Source organism: Alexandromys fortis, unplaced genomic scaffold, assembly GCF_014885135.2.
Source record: "Alexandromys fortis isolate MF-2015 unplaced genomic scaffold, M_Fortis_MF-2015_v1.1 scaffold_20, whole genome shotgun sequence".
NCBI lineage: Eukaryota > Metazoa > Chordata > Mammalia > Rodentia > Cricetidae > Alexandromys > Alexandromys fortis.
The window spans coordinates 17,451,936-17,471,477 of NW_026067903.1; the positions used below are offsets into that span (position 1 = coordinate 17,451,936).

A 19,542-nucleotide genomic window follows, 5' to 3' on the forward strand; every position below is an offset into this window, starting at 1 on the left:
ATGACACTTTTGGAGAGTTTAAAAATTATTCAACAATATTTGCCCCTAGTTTATAAGGAGTTGTCCTTTAATTGAGGGTAAATTTGATATTTAAGTATGTGTTCTCCTGCAGTGAAGCATTGATAGTATTATTTCATAGTGACTGTTTCATTAATTGCACTGAGGTAAGTAAAAATTTGGTTTATTCCTATAGGAATCCTTTTGGGCAGGTCATCTCAGGGTCAGAGGTACGAAGACTGAAGGTGCAGAGTTCATGTACTGTTTGTAACACTCCGAATGGTCATGTGTTTGGGTGTGTTCACAGTGCAAGGTTCCCCTGATTTGTCCCAAATACCCCATGGAATTCCTTGGCCGATGGAGTCTTGCACACTGTGAACCTTAGCGAAGTGTTGCTTTCTGATGACTGCAAAGCCTCTTGCAACACAGAGATGTAGGCAATATGCTGAAGCCTGTGACTAGAAGAGAGGAATGAGCAGAGCAAGCCATTTCTAAACTGTGGTCCTCTTCGATGTAGGCCCTCCCTAGTGTTGAGAATCCTGCATCCCTCACTGATTCTTAACCAAGGTGAACATAGTTTTCTTTGGAATACAGATGTGTTTAAGTATAAATAATGACAACATTTAATTTGTAAAACCCCTTTAAAATAATGTTTGCTTTTATTCTATGATATTCTAAAGACATTAACCAGTAATTAAATTAAATGCTTTGAAGATTTTTTTTTTTTTTTGGATTTTTTTTGAGACAGGGTTTCTCCGTAGCTTTTTGGTTCCTGTCCTGGAACTAGCTCTTGTAGAGCAGGCTGGCCTCGAACTCACAGAAGTCTGCCTGCCTCTGCCTCCCAAGTGCTGGGATTAAAGTCGTGCGCCACCACTGCCTGGCTGAAGATTTTATGTTATGAAAATACTAACTAGTTCTTAGAAAAGATGTCACAACATCAGAATGTCCTGAAACAATTATAATTTTCATTAGTAATTTTTTATGAAATCCAAAAGCTTATGATGCATATTTGTAGTATAATTTTCTGTTGCTACATGTGAAACTTTAAAATTGTGTTTGAAATCATGAGTGCCTCCTATTTCAAGGCAGTAAGAACCCCAGTAGTGTAGGAAAGATGAGAAATTTTTCTCTTATAAAACTAGAGTTTATATCTAGAAACATTATATTTGTATGTATTACAGATAAAAATCATGTGGTAGATTTTTATGGTGTTTTTAAGTTTGGGGGAAACAGTTTTCATACAGAGTAGTTGTAGCTCTGTCATAGGAAAAGATTTGTAACAGATTAGAAATACCGAGGAACCCACATTGGTGTTTTTACATTTAAGTCCTGTGACGCTAAACTTGCTGTATCTTTGACTGGATACATGTAACAGATGAGCACCTGCTTCAAGACCATGTTAACCATGTTTCCAATAGCTTAATAGTTCTACCAGTGTTGTCTGATAAAGGATATGCCCTTTGAAGAAACACGGTGAGGATACCAAAACATCCAGTTTACACACTAGCTGGGATTTGCCGAAAACAAATTAGAGGGCAGTCTGCATATATCTATTTGGTAGGAAGACCTTGCGTTTAAAGGGAGCGGTAGAAAGAATTAATTGTCTGTGGGGAATGATGACATAGAATGGAAATAAGCAGATTAAACTGATCAGATCTTCTTTTCCCACAGGCCATTGCACGGGGGCGTTTTCCACCCTTTTACAATTTAATACCTTTTTTTCTGGCTTCTGAGTTTTCAGCTTTAACATTGTGATTAAGTTTCCCTTGGAAATGTATAGGTTTTAAAGGCTTTCCACCATGGTTGCATGTGATTCCCTTGGGAAATAGTGATTGTTTAGTTTACAGTATGAAAAGTTTGTGAAATAGGGTTATCCTTTTAGAATGCTTTGCTAAAGAGCAAGCATGATAGTGAGATTCAAGAACATGCACGTTGAAATTAGACGGTGTACGTTTAGCTTGACCATGGAAATGCCAATACGTTTTCCCGCTTTTTTCCAATGATACTGCTATTCTTCAAAAGCATCCTAAGCTGGGAATGCAGCTCGGTTGTGGAATGCTTGTCTAGCATGCAAGGGGTCGTGGATTCTGCCCACACATGCACACTGTGTTTATTTATATATTTGTATATACATAAATTCATGTGCACAGTCTGAAGCCCTTGTATTGAATGTGCTCTTTCAATCAAATTATCAATCACACAAACATTCAGAAGATATTCTAATTCCACCCCATTTCATTTCACATATTATTGTTCACCTTGATGATTTATTTATATTGCTTAAAAGACTCTAAATGTTTTCTAGCAAGTTGTCAAATAAAATTCATCATTTGAATTTATGGGGAAAATGAGCCTAATATTGAAAAAAGTTATAATATGATTTTTGTGTATTTAATTAACTATTTGCAAATATGTAACCCCACAAAGTCACTATTTCCCAAAGGAAAACAGTTATTTATATGTGTAGAGTATGGCAGGCATGGTCATGTGTTTCATGTACCCATTCACTTATGAATGTTCTACTGTAACAGAATCAAAAAGCTCTTTTAGCATCAAGGAGGCATTTACTTTTTATTTGGATTTTATTTTAAGTAACTTAATCAGTGGAATATTCGGCTGGTGTTGGCTGTCCCACCATAGCAGTAATTTAGGGCGTTCTTTTCAGTGCTTAACTACTAAAAGAGCTGCCTTTTTGTCAATCAATTCCAGCACCAAAAGTTATATTGTCTGTAGCCACAGGTTCCATTTATGTTCATGGTGCTATGTCATGAGTAGTACTGGTTCATTTTTCTCAGGGACGTATGTGCTAGGTGTTTAATTATTGTCTCTCGGGAGGATTTTAGATGGTAGGCCCTCACTGTGCTGACACCGGAAAGCAGTGCTCAATAGTAATGAGACAAGGAAGAAAAATGCGTTTTGAGAAAATCAACCTTCAGAAAACATATTGCAGGGCTGTTTCTTCACAGAGTGACACATGAACCTCCTCTTCTACTTTGGCCATCCTTACCCATGGCCATCTCAAAACAGAAATTTAAATTCATTTCCACATTTGATCACCACAGTATTTATTAAACTTTTAGTATGCACCAGGACTATTTTAGGTTATGGATTGGGGGTTACAAAAGCTTTAAACAAAATGGATGATCTTATGGAATTCTCATTCTGCTTGGAAAGGGCATAGAAATGATTTTCACAGATATTATAGTTGTGTGTACTGTTTCTGATTACTGCCATAATGTAAGGAATGACCCCTGTGCAGTGAAGTCCCAATGGCATGTGCTGATGGACTTCAAAAGCTGCTACACGCAGAAGGAAGCACTGTTTATCTAGTCTGAGCAGAACCAGATGATTTAAAACCTAACACTTAATGTTCTTTTACTAATGGCATAAACAACCACTTTAGAAAGGATAGCTGACCACAGAGATAACCAGAGTTGTCAGACTCACCAAAAGCATGTCATGGGAGAATGTTTTCAGATTACTTTAGAATTCGTAAGAAACTACCTACAGATTTTTGGGTTTAATCGTCCAGAAAACAGAAATAAAACTTAACTGAATGCTTGTATTAGTGTAATCATGAATATATTCCCATAAAAGCACAAAAAAATTCATAGAACTAAGAAAGCACTTAAACAATTTTAAATTTTCTCTTTTAAATATATTTTCACTTTATTTTATATGTATTTTTGTTAATTTTTTGCCGATGTGTGTATGCCTGTATGCCATGTGTATAAAGTTAGTTCCTGCAGAGGCCAGAGGAGGATTTTGGATTCGCTGAGACTAGAGTTACTGATGGTTATGAGTCACCATCTGTGGGTGCTGGGAATCAAAGCTGGGCTTTCAGCAAAAGAAGGCAGGGCTCTTAATCACTAAGCCATGTTTCCAGTCTCTTCTTTCCTTTTGAAAGGTTGAGGTTTAACAAAATATTCTCTCAAATTTTTCAGTATTTTTAGTATCAACAGTATCTACAGTTCCACCTCAGAGTCTTTTCCAGCATAACTTCACATGATTGCCCCCAATTCAGTGTCATCTGCAAATTATTAGCTGCATATTATAATAATACATAAATGTATATGAAAGAGTGGCACTCTGTATATATTCCATATATATATACAAATATATACATGTGTATATACATATATATGTGTGTGTATTAGCATTTGTAGGGTGCCATACATGGAACACACTAACAGTTTTTCAAATAGACTTTGGAGAAAAGCCACAGGAGCCCTGTCTTCTGTACCTTGCACTGTTAAAAAGAAATGCCTCGGGTGGCTTTTCTGGGAAACTGAGGTTGCCCTGACAGTCAATGCTTGCTTCAACTAAATTCCTTTAGCTACCCTGATCTGATAAGAGTGTATTTGGAGCCGATCTCTGAGAGGGTGTGAATAGTTAATTATGTCAGAAATATGTGCCCATCCTTTGCTGGTCTCTGTACTCTGCTTGCCAACTTGCATCAGCAGTTGGTGGCATTAAGAAACAGCTGGCTTCTCCTCATCTTGCCTTCAGTTGCGGATTCGGGAGGTAAGCCAGGTCCTGGGGACTCTTTCCTTCTGTTGCCTCTTATGGTCTTACATGAAATCTTCATGCTTGTTTGTGGTATACAGAATGGGGAGGACTAAAAATAAACACCAATCTTTCCTCAATCCCCAATATATGTTTCCTTCTGGGTTTCGTTTTGTATGTGTTCATATTATGTCGATTGCTCCTTTGAATTGAAATATCAAAGTATTCTAGTTTTTTTTTCCTGAAAATAATTCAATAAATAGTTCAAGCATGAATATAAAATGCTGAAAATGGTTGAGTTAGAGATGGTGTTGGAATCAGTTCATAGCATTTGTTCATCATTTACTTAATCATTCATTCAATAAAGATTGCATGAAGATCTATTTATTAGGATATGTAAAGCATAAAAAAGATAATTCTACTTTCATAGAATGATATATAGATGGAACAAAATTCTAATATTTGCCCTGGTGCAGGTATCCAAATTGCTGCTCAGATCTTTAGACTCTTACTTAGCCAAATTTTCTTATAGAAAATTTTTCTGTCTTCATCATGAAAAATATTTTGAAAAACAGCAGTGTCCACTGCAGAAGATGGATGCAGAACTGTATTTAAATATCAGGCACTCCCCAGTACCAGAACCAGTAACAGTGCCCCCTATGAGGGCAATACCACTCACAGGTCTTCTCTCACACATCCTTCTGGAGCAATCTAAACGATAATGAAAAATAAACAAGTTCAAGTCATCAACTTTCAGCCATCCACTACAAGATTTCATTCAGTTTTCAATCTAATGCAATTGTTTGCTTAATTCCAACTCTGTGGACAGAGAGATAAGAGGATCATGAGTTCAGAGGCTTCCTAGGCTACAGAGTGAGTTCATGGTCAGCCTAGGCAACACTTAATGACATCTTGCCTCAAAATAAAATTTAATACAAAATTCTGGCAATGTAGCTAAGTAGTTGTGTGTTTCACAAGGTCCTAGTTCTGAAAGAAAAAAAAAAAAACAATGTGTTCACAGAGTCATGATGACCTCTTGCACTCTTAATCTGAAAATAATAGTTCTGTAGCCTCTTGATTAGAGCTCTGTACCAAGTATCATTTATTGGCAGTGGTGTTGCAATGAGCCCTTGGGGACAGCCCTCACTCATTCCTTCTGTGTTTCCTTGGTAACTCCCTTGATTCCCCAAGCAGCTCTTCATGGATTAGGCAGTGCAGTGCCATCGGAACACAAGTGTCACTATCATTTCTCTTGATCTGTCCCTAGGGATCTACTTTAAACTCACAGCCTCTTGGATTGACACCAAACAAACCAGAGACTATCATCGTGACAAGACTAATGAAGGACTTGGCAAGAATCTCATAGTCCTTTTCATTCTGATCCTTCTGATACCTGATGTGTAAACTGAAGTCAGGTTGTAACTCCATTAAGATTAAGTCAGTGTTAGAGACATGATCCAAAGCCCATATACCAGCACTCAGTGTAGAGAGTGTATCACCCTCATCATTATACCCTTTGTCAGTTAATGAAAAGCTTCAGACACTGCCTTTAAGTCCTGCATTCATCCTCCGTCCCTCCATCCCTCCCTGCCTCCCTCCCTCCCTCCTTCCCTTCTTCCCTCCTTTCTTCCTTCCTTCCTTCCTTCCTTCCTTCCTTCCTTCCTTCCTTCCTTCCTTTCTTTCCTTAGATATCTTTGCATTTCTATGAGCACACAGCTTACTTTACTTTCTGGTGTGTTTGTTGCTTTACAGTGGATGATCATATTTCACCATGTTTTCAATAGGCTTGAAAATAAATGTAAGACTCATCGGCAAGGACTTCTCTATGACTTATTGCCTTCACTTTACATTCTGTGTCAATCATTTTTTTTTCCAAAAAAGTTTTTCTTATTTTGATTCTCAGCTAAATTGTGTCATTTGTATCACTGAATCCGTAGACTAGGTAATGAATGTGTAAGGATATTTTCTTTGGTCTCATTTACATGAATTTTGAACAGGGTTAGAGTATGTGTTTTTTCTATATTTCGTTACTAAACTTAGCTATTTTTAAACCAAAAGAGTTTCTGCTAATATGCAGAATTCCTTCCATGGGGAAGCTTTGATCCTATTAGTGTGTACTGATCATATTTGGCGTGATTCATAATTATTATATTTATTAAATATTCAGGCATGGTGGGGCTAGAAAGATGGTACAGTGCTCAAGAGTACTTGCTAATTTTGCCAAAGACCTGGATTCAGTTTCCTGCATCCACATTGCAGTTTACAACCCTTCTATGACTCCAGTCCCAGAGGATCTGGCTCCTTCTGGTCTCTACCTGTTCTGCATGCACATGTGGCAAGGAAATGCATGTGGGCAAAACAACCATACACATAAAATAAAAATAAATAGATCCTTAAAATTTACCAAGCATGAAGCATGATACAGGAGTTTGGCGATTTGTTTATTTGGTCTTAGAGCAAGATGGCAGAACACAGGTCACAGATGTTAACAGATCTACTCAAGGCCTGGAGTCAGTACAGAGAGATGGCAAACCCAGTCCCTGGACCTTGAGTGATTGCTCTCACTTCCTTCTTCTTTTTAAAACTATCAGGGGTAGGCGATGGAGAGATGGCACAGAGGTTAAGGGAACTGGCTGATCCTCCAGAGAACCTGAGTCCAGTTATCAGTATTCACATGGTGGTTCACAACTGTTATTCCAGTCATTAAGGATCTGATGACCCCTCTACACCCCTGTAAGCACCACGCCTGTGGTGCACATGGATGCAAGTAAAACATTCGTAATTCTGTACAATTTAAAAGGATTACCAGGAGGTAGCTATTGAAGGATTATTAGTTTTAAAATGAAATTTGATGAATAAAATAACTAACCTCATGTAGATTACCACCTTGCTGGAGACACAGCAGCACAGTAAATAACATATGAATTTATAAACCGGAGGGACAATCACCAAAGATGAGTTTTGACTTTTTCTAGCTTTATCGTGTTGGTAAAGCTATTTAATCCACCTAAATTTTTGGCCCATCAAATTGATATAACATACTAAACATGTAAGGATATTGTGATTATGAAACTAGACTAATGAATTCTACACAATACTTGTGTACACAGACAGCAGCAGTAAGTTCCTAGTAGGTGGGATCCACAATTGTCACATCTCTTTCACCTTTATCAGAAGCAAATCTTTTATGATTGGAAGAGTAGCTTCCATTGCATTGTAATTTCCAAGGGTATGTGATAAATTTTATTAATACAGTAGTCCATAAAAGTAAGTGTCATAGCCTAGTCTTTCTCAAATAATGATCCTAGACATCACCTCTAGTAATTATCTTAAAATAGTGATTTCTGAGCTCTGTAAAGGGATCATTAATAAGAGGTCTCGGGAGCTCTTATTTAATAATAAACTGCCAATGTGCCTTTTACAGATGCTAATTTTTGAGAACTATAGCAATAGGTGAATCATTTATCAAGCACCAGGTCTTATATAGGAAGACCTTCTGCATATGTTTCGCCTTTATTGGATAATGCATAAAGAATCTGACCTGGCCTGTGATAGGGAAGAATAGAACTAGGTGGGGAAAACTAACCTGATGCTAGGCGAAAGAAGGCAGAGTCAGGAAACATCATGTAGCCGCCAGAGGGGAAAGACATCAGCTGCAAATTTGAACCTTGCCTGTAGGCCACGAGCTTCTTGGCAAAATATAAAATAATGGAAATGGGTTAATTCTCAATGTAAAACCTAGCTAGCAATATACTTAAGCTATTGGCCAAACAGTATTGCAAATAATATAGTTTCTATGTTATTATTTCAGGAGTCTGGCTAGGTGGGAAACAAACCAGCCGCCTCCTACTACATAGGTCCATATACCTAATGAATTACTTGAATTATGATGTTTTCCTACATAAATCACTTCCACTAGCTTTCACTAATCTCCAGGGAAAAGGCCGCCTCTCATGATCTGTTGTGAACTTACCTGTCTTCTCTTGTGATAGGTTGAAAATGCCCCCATTCCATTCGCACAACCTAGCCCTCAAGATCAAGGAGTGTTATTTCTCATGACAAAAGAGCATTGAGGAGGTGCTTTAATTTATCCCAGGCCACTTGAGTAGATCCAGTATTTTCACAAGCATCCATATATGAGAAAGATAGAAGGTGAGAATTAGTGAAAAGGAGATTGAAGTGATGCAAAGAAGGAGTCCTGAACCAAGGAAGACACTTGACATCCAGAGGCAGAAACAAGGGGATGCTCCCTTTGTTCCCTTCCAGGCTTCCAGAAGGCCTGGCCTTATGGGTGCTATGGGTCTGCATGATGAGCCTGGCTTTGGACTTCTGTGCTTTGGAACTGTGAATGTAAGGACTGTGTGCTGCTGTTTCAAGCCCCTAACAACACTATGGCTGGTTACAGCAGGACACCGATGATCTTCTTTCCTCTCTAACCCTCCTCCCTGGTCCCTGCATTTCCCCAGAACCAGTCTTGCACTTCCTCATCTCTGGGCTGTGCTCGTTTTCCTTGAACTCTGTATACTGCCCTTCCATTCTCTTTTCTACTCATGACACAAATGTAAGCCCTCTTTCCTTTTTGTCTAAAATGTTCCCTGGCTCCCACAAACAGCAGCAACTGCACTTCTTAGGGAGTACCAAAGTATTCAGAATCTGTACAACAGGTTTGGGATCCAAAAATGAAAAGCTCTAACTGTGAGTAAGTAAATGGAAAATGTCTCAAATCAGAACTCCTGGGCTTAAATTTTGCCACTGGAACTTTATAGATGTTCCTTAAACTTCCTTGGGGTTTAAGCATAGCATTGTCATCCTATGCATCAGCTTCCTTGGGATGTGAAGTTTAGACAGGCTTTGCACAAAACCGAGTCAGCATGGTGACCACCAAAACACTCAAGACTGTACTTGTCGACCTAATGAATTGTCTTTCAGTGTGTGTGACTATTGTGTTAAGCTGCCTGCCACTCAGAAGATGAGGCTTGTATTTAATATGTGTTTCTGGTTCTTACATGAAAGTAAGTATAATAATGATAAAATAATAATAGCAAAGTGCCGTCATAAACAGAACCTAACACTTCGGCAGACCATCAAGTCATTTCCTAATTTATTGGTCACATGAAAAGAGAATACAATGGGTTTCTTTACTCATCTTTAAAACAATACTGATTAGGTTCGAAGCTAGATAACCCACTTTCCTAGCAGTTCAAGGCTTAGGTATGCTTACATATTGAGGTACTGATAAACAGAAAAGAGATAGACAAACAATATGTAGATAGGTGGGTAGGGATATAGATGATAGAATTAAAATTACATTTGCCTTTTAAAGAAGTCTTATCAACATGTACAACACATATAGTATAAATTCAACACATATTACAATCATGAAACTTGTTTTTCAGTTATTACTCTTACATATATAAATGTATAAGTAATAAATGTTTTTACATATGGCATATTTATATATGATAGGAGGAAAAGTAACAAACTAGATTTGCACTTAATATTTAATGTCATGTTTTGTTACCATGTGCTATAGAATGTTATTCCTATAGGCTTTTAGTACATGATATTAGAGTATTGTTCATACGATAAAGAACATTTAAAAATTACAGAGTATATCTAAATTATCTCCCTTGCCTTTCCTTTTCTTTCCTTCGCTTCCCTTCCCTCCTCTCTTTCATGTTAGGCAGCTGCATGAATAGTTTGATCTTTTGAGTGCTTTAAATATATTGGAACTTTTTTTGCAAAGGAAAAAAATCCATGATTCAATACTTTGCTATTAATCATTACCTTTCCTTACAACCCTTCATGCTATTTTAGTGCAGATGAGAGCACTCCTATCGCAGCTCATTTGAATTCATTTTTCAAATGAGAGTTCATGAGCTTGTATGCTAAAATTAAGGGCTGCTACATCTCTGCACTTCCTTTGTCTACTAGCTTGGTAATATAATTTTTATGTAATTGAATTTCTTCTGACATGCCTTCTTATTTAGAATCCCAGAAGTACTAGCAAGTCTTTCATCTCCATAGATGTTTACATTTTTCTCCGTATTGTCTATCTTTGACATATGTGAAATTATTCACATTTATTTAAAGCATATAATATTACTCCATATGAGCAATATAGTATGGTTCAAGAAGATTGGGAAAAATTAATGGTGAGAACTACCTTTTGTCATTAGAAATAAGAGGGAAAGTCAAGCTAACATTTATAAAAGTAAGAAAACTTATGTGAAAGTAATATAAAGATACTTCATAATTCAACACTTGACATCTCATTTTTTTTAAAACAACAAAAAAATTGTTGTCCTTGTGATAGTTTAAATGGAATGGCCTTGGGCTGATATATTGGAGTACTTGTTCCCCAGTTGGTGGAAAATTTGGGGAAGAATTGGGTTGTTTGGCCTTGTTGGAAGAGATGTGTTAGTGGGAGCAAGGTTTAAAATCTCAAAAGACTTGGCCATTCCCTATATGCTCTCTGCCTCCTAATTATGTTTGAGATATAAACTCTCAGCTGTTCCTGACACTATGTCTTTCCTGTGCCATCATGGGCTCTAATTCTCTGAAACTGTGAGCCCAATTAAATGATTTTATCTAACTATTGCTTCATGGAATAGTTGCTATAATAGCAACAATACATTTATGCTTTAAAAGTGCTTAAAGAATAAACTTTAAACATTGTTAAAAGAATTAATTATGTGAGGTGATATATTTGTTAATTATCTTGATTTATTCAATATGAAATATCAGTGCATTAAATATACCCCATAAATATATTCCATTATTAGCCAAATAAAACTATAACAAAACCATTGTCCTTGCCAAAAACTCTAACATAGTACTTAAAATCTTATTATGGCTTCCTATTTAAATTAGGATATTTGAATTTTGCAGGATAATAGCCTGTAAAGTAAAAAAAAAAATCAATGATACATTCCAATAGCTCATTATATGACTAAAACAAATGTTTTTCGGCCGTAACGTTGTTAGCATGGCTTCCTAAATTGCTCAACTCCCATAGTCATTTATATGCATCATGAATGGATTCATTGTGCGTAAAAATTACCATGTTGCAGAACCTAAGAAAAAGCTAAAATATGGTCAAAGTAATCTAATAGATAAAAAGTGATTCACAATAAATATTTTCATCACATAGATAAAACATACTTGTTTTTATTGCCATATAAAAAATCTTTTATTGTCATAAATTTTAATTTGCAAGACAACCAGGACATCTTTTAAGATTCTCACTAAAGGTGACTGTTAATTTATTGGTGACAAAAGGGAAGAAATGGATTATTAGGAAATTATGTTAGATGAAATGTAGATTATTAAAACTTATTGACTAAATGCAAAGAAAATCTACTATTTTCTTATATGCTAATGTGTAGTTAAGAAACATGATAGAGAAGATACAAAATGAAGGAACAAAAAAAAAAAAAAAAACCTAAGCCTTTCCCCTGGAAGGATGTGAGTGATGATTAAACCATTCAGGCCATGCTTACACTGACCCTCAAGGGAGTAATTTCTTTGGAACCATAGGATAGTTTTGAGCTGAGGAGATGGTTCAGTGTGTAGAGCGGTTACTGTTCAGCCATGTCGTCTTGAACTTGGATCCTCCAAGTTGACATGAAGTCAGACACAGTAGTGCATAACGGAAGATGGGAGATGGAGACAGGGGGATCCCAGGAAGTTCATGAGCTATCTAGCCCTGAAGTATTCCTCAGCAATCAACAAAAGACCCTGATGTAAACAAGGCGGAAAGCTAGGACCAACACCAATTGGCGTCTCCTGATTTCCGACCTGTGCCACAGCACATGAGAGCCTCATATGCACGGGAACACACAGATATACATGGCAGTATGTATAGAAAAACTAATGAATCCTTACATGCAGTACTAATTCCTGACATGGAACACATGGGACATTTAACTTTCAGTTGATGAAGTGTACCCTCTGAGCAACACATCACAGTATAGTCTTTTTGTGATCTACCATGGGCACAGAAGGGATGACTGGTATGCCGTGTCTATGCAGAAACTTCCCACAGAGTTACTTTTAGCTCATGGACTCTAGATTTCTACTCTTCGTCTTGATCAAAATTTATGGGGAAATAAAAGGTGCAGAAAATGTCAATCAAGGTCATCTGTGAGGGTAATGATTTGTAGCTTGTACATGAGTTTTACTTTATATTATCAATCTATCATTATTAGGGCTAAAACTATTTGCACAATAATGTTCAGTTGTGGTGTATTTACATAGACACTGTCCCCATTTTTGAGAAGATATATAGCCCCATTGTTCTCTGAGTGGCAGTCAGCTGGTTTCAATTTTTTTCAAGATTCTTAGCTCTTGCATACATAAGAATCAATTAAATAAATGACTTCCAACATCTGCCTGTGAACTAAGTTGGGACTCATTTACAAGTGACTTTTCATGCTCTATGATTGTTCTATTAGCTTGCTGTCTCCACAATAATAGCGTGTAATTGATGACCTGACCAAACAAATTGGATATCCTGGAAACATTTTTCTGTTCAGCAGTTGGTTGGAATGTGGCTACTCTGGGGTTAATTTCTGAGTGAGGCTGTAAATTGCAAATTTGGAGATTGGACAAGGACAAGTTGATTCAAGACCATTGCATCATATTTTCCTCTGATTTTTGAACTAGGAGCCACATGAAACCTAGTGGCCTTATGGCAAAAGAAGAAATATCAAAGCGCCTCTGACCAATTAAAATTTAATACATTTCTGATGAACAGTGATTGTGGATTTGATTTGATGAATACTTTGATCTGTATACATGTTTTAGAAAGATCCAACAAGGCTAATTACCTAATCAATTTATTTTTGTGATGAAAATGTTAAAAGTTCATTCTTTTAGCAATTTTGAAATATACACTGTTATTAAAATTTTGGTCACCATGTACAGTAATAAATTATTAACAGTTATTCCTCCATTCTAACTGAAACTCTGCAACCTTGGGTCAACATCTTCTCTGTCTCCAATGCGTCCCATCTTCTGGTATTGAGCTAGGTACTTTGCTTCTGAGGTTCACTTAATGTTTTTAAATTTATTTAAGTCTCTCTCCCTTTCTTCATTCATTCATTCATTCATTCATCCATCAATCCATTCAATGTGTGTGTGAACTGAGTTCTAATGCTTGCCTTCCATCGCAAGTGTTTCAGGGACTGAACTCAGGTCAACTGCCTTGACACAATAACCTCTATGTGCTGAGACATCTCATTGGTTCCAAGACTGACTTTTTTACATGCCACATACAAGTGAGCTCATACAATATTTGCTTCCTGCCATAGCCACATTGACACAAACGACAGCATTTTGAAGACTATCTGTGTCCTCGTGTGTCTGTACACTGTGTATTCTTTATGCATTTATCACTCAATGGCACAAACTGGAGTTCTTTACTGTCTTGACTTAATAAATAGTGTTGACATAAGCATAGAAATACAAGTTCTCCAGCAATTTCTTTAGATTTATGTCAAGTAATGGTGTTATTGAATTAAAAAGTGATTCTATTTTCAGGTTTTGAAGAACCTCCATATTTTTCAAAGTAATTGTATTAGTTAATATCCCCATGAACTGTGTACCTTAATTCTCTTTTTCTGCATCCTCATTAGCACCTTTTGCTTTTTTGATAACAGTTAGGGCAACAGGTATTAAGTAATATCTCATTGTGCTTTTCATTTGAGTTTACCCGATGATTCTGCCTAGCAAAGGAAATAATTAAATCTCATAGATTAAAAAATAATTTGCAAATGCTTTATCTGGTAGAAGTTTTACATCCAACAATCTATAAGAAAAAGAGATAACTCGGTTGCAAGAAGATAAATCACCCACTTTTTAAGAATGGGCAAAATATCTGAACAATTGTTTCAAAAATGTTGAAAGTTGAACTGACCACAGACATTGGAAAACACAAATCAAAATATTTTGGGGCTGTAGAGATGGCTCAACAGTTAGTCTTGGCTGCTCAATTCCCAGCACCCACATGGTGGCTCACAACCATCTTCATTTCCAGTTCAAGGGCAGCCAGAGCCCTCTTCTGGCCTTCATAGGCACAAGGCATATATAGAGTCCACAGACATACAAACAGGCAGAACATTCATACACATAAAACAAATTAATAAAAATTCTAAAAAAAAATAAAGAAACACCTTTTGTCTTCTAGCCCCGTGTTTTTGTTAAATTTTGCTTATAAACCAAGTCATGTGAGTGGGCCCATATTCAACAAGGAGAAATATCTGCTTTTTTTTTTTTGTGAGCAGTCTTGCAGAGTCACACTTACATAGCTTTGGTAAAAGTTGTGAACTGGAAAGAAGAATTCACTCATCTGTACTAAGCCCTCTATATCACAAATTCTCACAGGATTTTCATGCTCAAATGCCTTCATTTTGACAACACTCTTGACCAAAACATCCTTGGCTTGTCATTAATTTATGGATCCAGATTAAATCCCCAATATCTAGTGATTTGTATCTGTCCCACACCTACTATTCTTGTTCTAAGAATCTACTTCTCCCTAATACATCCTCCCCAAAACTTCCTGCACCATGTGCCCCTCACTGTCTTCTTGTGTTAGCATGTCCATGGTGACGACTCTGTGAAAACTGTACTTAAGGCTGGGGCCAAGGCAAGGTGTATAATATTTACCACTTCGTAACAGTTTTGAGATCTCATGGGGGCAGATGTCTACAGAAACCCCCCTGAAATAACAGAATATTTTTTAATTGCGTATGGTTTATGCCTCGTAATATTAGAGAGAAGAAATTTCACCAATTTTTGCCTCTGTGAGTATAATTGAATCACATGCTCTCTTTTCTTCTTTAAAATCCAGGCAACTCAGCAAGCATTTAAAATATAATCCTCAAAGTGTACAATTTTACAGACCTCCCAAAGAGGATTAAGACCTAATCCTTGCCATGAGTGCCTTGCAGTCTAATGGGGGAGGCTGACCGATGAGAAGTACTGTTAGCATGGGGTGACAAGTGATTTGACAGAGGTGTGCATGAGGAGAGACAGGACACAGACAAGAGGCACTTGGGTAAGTCTAGGTGGAGGATTTGTATTACAAGGTGCAAACTGAGCAGAGTTCTAAAGGTCAGTTGCAGGGGAATATTTGAATGTTTGGATCATTCAGTGGGTAAGAGTACTTACTGCACAAAATTGAGGATCAGAGTTCAAATCCGCACCATTCACATAAAGCCTGGGCATGCTGTGTATTCTTCTGTAATTCCAGCACTGGTGATCCCAGAGAAAGGGAGGCCAGTGAAGTTTTGTTGCTGTCATTGATATTGTTGCTTTTGTTTGATTTCAACAATGCGAACACTCTATGCCAAGGAAATAAGATGGAGAACGGTAGCACAGGACATTAGCCATCTTTTTCTGTCCTCGATATGGACATACATGTCTGAACATGTGTATGCATGTATACATACCACACATAAGTAAACACACACAATTGTTTATGTGGTTGGCTGGAAAGCACAGCTAATAGGCAGCAGACAACCTGCCATGCATGAGCATAGCATATCTGAAAATTTGTAAGAGCCAAACCATGCGCTGCATAACTTTGCCAGTTCTTGCATCCTTTGTCAGTTGGGAATGACCGAAGAAATGGGAGTGGCCATGCAACCAGATCCAGGAGCCCTCTGTGCCGAACTAACTAAAGTTTATATTGTCCTGGACTGTAGAACTAGAAACAGGAAGTGATGTGCTCAGCCGTGCAGGCCGGAAGATCATTACCCAGGCAAAATGAAAATAGGTTGGGGATAAACAGGCTCCAAACAAAGAGGGTGTCAAAGTAGTTTGCTTAAACTGCATAAGAAATGATGATGCCTTGCACAGTGTAACAAGTTGGGAGTGGCAAGTTCTTCAGATGGAAGAGCCTGCAGGAAGGACTTGGTGTGCACTGAATATAGCAGTGAGGGGACGGGTCAAATGAAGCATGGAGATGCCCTAACTTCGGTCCTGGACATCTGCATGAAATGTACTACTTTTCCCTGAGATTTTATAGCTAAGGATTCCAAGTGACCACACTTGCTTTGCATGGGTGCTGGATATCTAATGCTGGTCATCGTGCTTGTGAAGCAGACATTCTGCTTATTGATCTATCTCTCCAGTCATCTTTAAGTGTTCTAAAAGGAACTAAAAACATATATGAGAATTATGACTAATTGTTGTCATTATAGAAATACTACTGTCTTTAGCATGCAATTCCATGATGTAACGGTGCTGGAAATTTAAAAGTATTGATACATCATTTTTATATTTGAATACATTGTCACATTTGGGGGGCAACAAATATGGTGATGGTAGGGGTGTCCACATGTTCACCACACGCTATTGTATCAAGGATTTTGGCACTAGCGTCTCATTCTGCTTCACTCTGCCTCATTTCTGTTCTTTCTGAAAGTTTCGTCTCACAAAGCAAACGCTCGGCTTCTGCTGCTTGCGTATATTTTAGTTCAAACCTAACCTTTCTCAACAGTGATAAACTAGAGGACACCTGTACACACGCCACAATTAAAGAAAACTGTGGTCCCCTGAATAACTTGTTGCTCTATCAGAGAAGGCAGGAGGGCTGCAAATGGCACGCTCATGAGCCAAGGAGCTAGGACGGAGAATCTATTGATTCTCCCAGCAGATCTTCACTATTTTATGGTCCCAAGAACTGTTAGCATCTAGAGTCTGCTCTATATAGCGCAAATCCATAAAGTGAGAAAATAAAATTAACTTATATATTTTTAGAATATTTCCAATGCTCTAAGTGTAGGCTGTTCCAATGGTTATTTATTGCTAAGCCATAAATCTTTTTAGTGACAACAACCAATGTAAATGTGTTAGCTCATGGTGTTTGTAGAATGTACATTTATACGAGACATTGAAATTTTCTTCCCAGGATCTGACTGTATTGAAATCAAGGTACTTAGCAAAGCATTGCCCCCCCCACACACACCATTTTTAATCATAGCAACATCATTGCCATCTCAATAGGCTTTGATACTTTCTGGGGATAATAATGTCTACTATAGTTTCTCTAGTTTTTTCAATAACTCTAGGTTCAAAAATATTTCATGAACACCTCTTATTTTCCACTTCAACGGTAGGGAATCAGAAGTTTCATAAGAACATGATCTCTGGGGATGAGGGGATAGGGGATAGACTCCTGAAGTAGCTTCATGAAGAATGGTTTGAGATACCATGCCTGAATCCCTTGAGAAGAAAGCAACACAAAGTGGCATCCAGATCAATGTGTGTTGCGAGAGCCATCCCTGTTTGTAACTGAAAAGTTTCTGAAGATGATTCACTGACCAGGAGAAGCTGTGGTGTGGGGAGATTTTTGAAGCACCCTGCAGAAGTTGTCAAGTTGAAGATGGGAGCTACAGATCGGTAAAGCTAAAATGAGACTCCAAACGTAGGATCAAGCCCACATGGCGATTTTTTGACATTTATAAAAGATTCCAAGAGATGCCAGATGAGTAAAATGCTTAAAGATACAGACTCACAGTGGAGTTGTATTATCCAGTACAGTGAACAGAAAATTCTGAGTAGAGAACCAGACATTGAATGAAGACTTTCCCAGAATAATTAGGCAAGTAAGGAGTTGAATAACGTATCAAGCTTGGTTTCCATTTTATGCCCACAGCTGAGGTAGCTGAGAGCTGTTGGCACTTCCTCTCTGCCCATTCCCTTTACCGTACCTCTAATGGGGACATCATTGCTATTGCACGTGAACTTCCGTGACAGATGGGTGAATTGTTCTAAGAATTGTGGCTATTACAAAACTCCCAGCTGGAGCTTGCCTTATGATCAACCTGGTGCTAGAGTAACACTGCTAAAGGCCTTTCTTTGGGAGAAGGGCATCAAAGTGGGAGGCTGATTTTAGATACCTGTAAATGAAGCTGGGGGTCTAATGGATTCATGTTTAGTCATTATAATATACAGATCTGTCTCAGCCATGAGCTGGAACTCGGTTTGTTTGAATTCGCATGCTAGATTGTATATTAAATTTCCTCTTAGAGGATGTTCCATGCTTAAGACTAAAAGTGTTACCTTGGATCATACAATGTTCCATTCTCTCTGACCCTTCTGAAAATAATGAATAACTGGGGAAGCACTGTGGAATAATTGAATAGTCATGTCCCTTTACATTCTACCACCCTAAGTAGCCAAGCTGTGGAACTACTTCATCTGAAATAAAAGAGATACAAATGTCTATTCTGGCAAGGATTCTCGATGCTTACATGACATGTCAAACACCTAGGTATGTATGAAAGTGTGATTTCCAATACTATCAGTCACCTAGGTATGTACGAAAGTGTGGTTTCCAATGCTATCAATCACCTAGGTATGTATGAAAGAGTGGTTTCCAATGCTATGAGTTACCTAGGTATGTAGGAAAGTGTGGTTTCCAATACTACATTAAACAGGAATTCACATTTCTACATTCCCAAGCAGTTTAGATTGAAGTGTATCAGAACAGGAAAAAAAAAACATTCAATAAGCCCACAACACAAAAATCTTTATGCCTACCAGCTGAAATATGAATTATAGAACTCTTCATGAATAATTACAGATAAAGGAAGGAAGGAAAGGATGGAGGAAGGGAGTGAGGGAGGGAAGAAGGGAGGGAGAAAAAAAAGGATGGAGGGAGGGAGGAAAGAACACAACAAGAGCTGGAGAAATGGCTCAGGGATGAGTGGTCACACTACTTCTCTTCCAAGGCCCTGGTTTTTATTCCCAGCACTCACAACAACCATCTGTATCTCTGGTAACCTGGACACCTCCAGCCACGAAGAGAACCAGCTCTTGTGTACCTACCTTTGCAGAGACATGCACATAGAATAATGAAAACTAGTGTATTTGCTGAAACTAGTCTCTACCCCAGTAAAGGGATATGGTATGGAAAAACATAAAATGCATAGTGACTAAAAGAATGAAACCAATTTCACTGCCCCCTGATGTTGGAATACACGATCTCTTCTGTTCTAAGATTTCGTATTCACTTTGGTTTTTTTT

At 37.7% G+C, this 19,542-nt stretch overlaps 1 protein-coding gene across 4 annotated transcripts in view; it reads left to right on the top strand.

Annotated features, from left to right (window-relative positions):
- Kcnq5 (potassium voltage-gated channel subfamily Q member 5) overlaps window positions 1-19,542 on the top strand; it is a 556,834-nt gene that overhangs the window by 106,710 nt on the left and 430,582 nt on the right. The gene's annotated exons all lie outside the window — the stretch shown is intronic.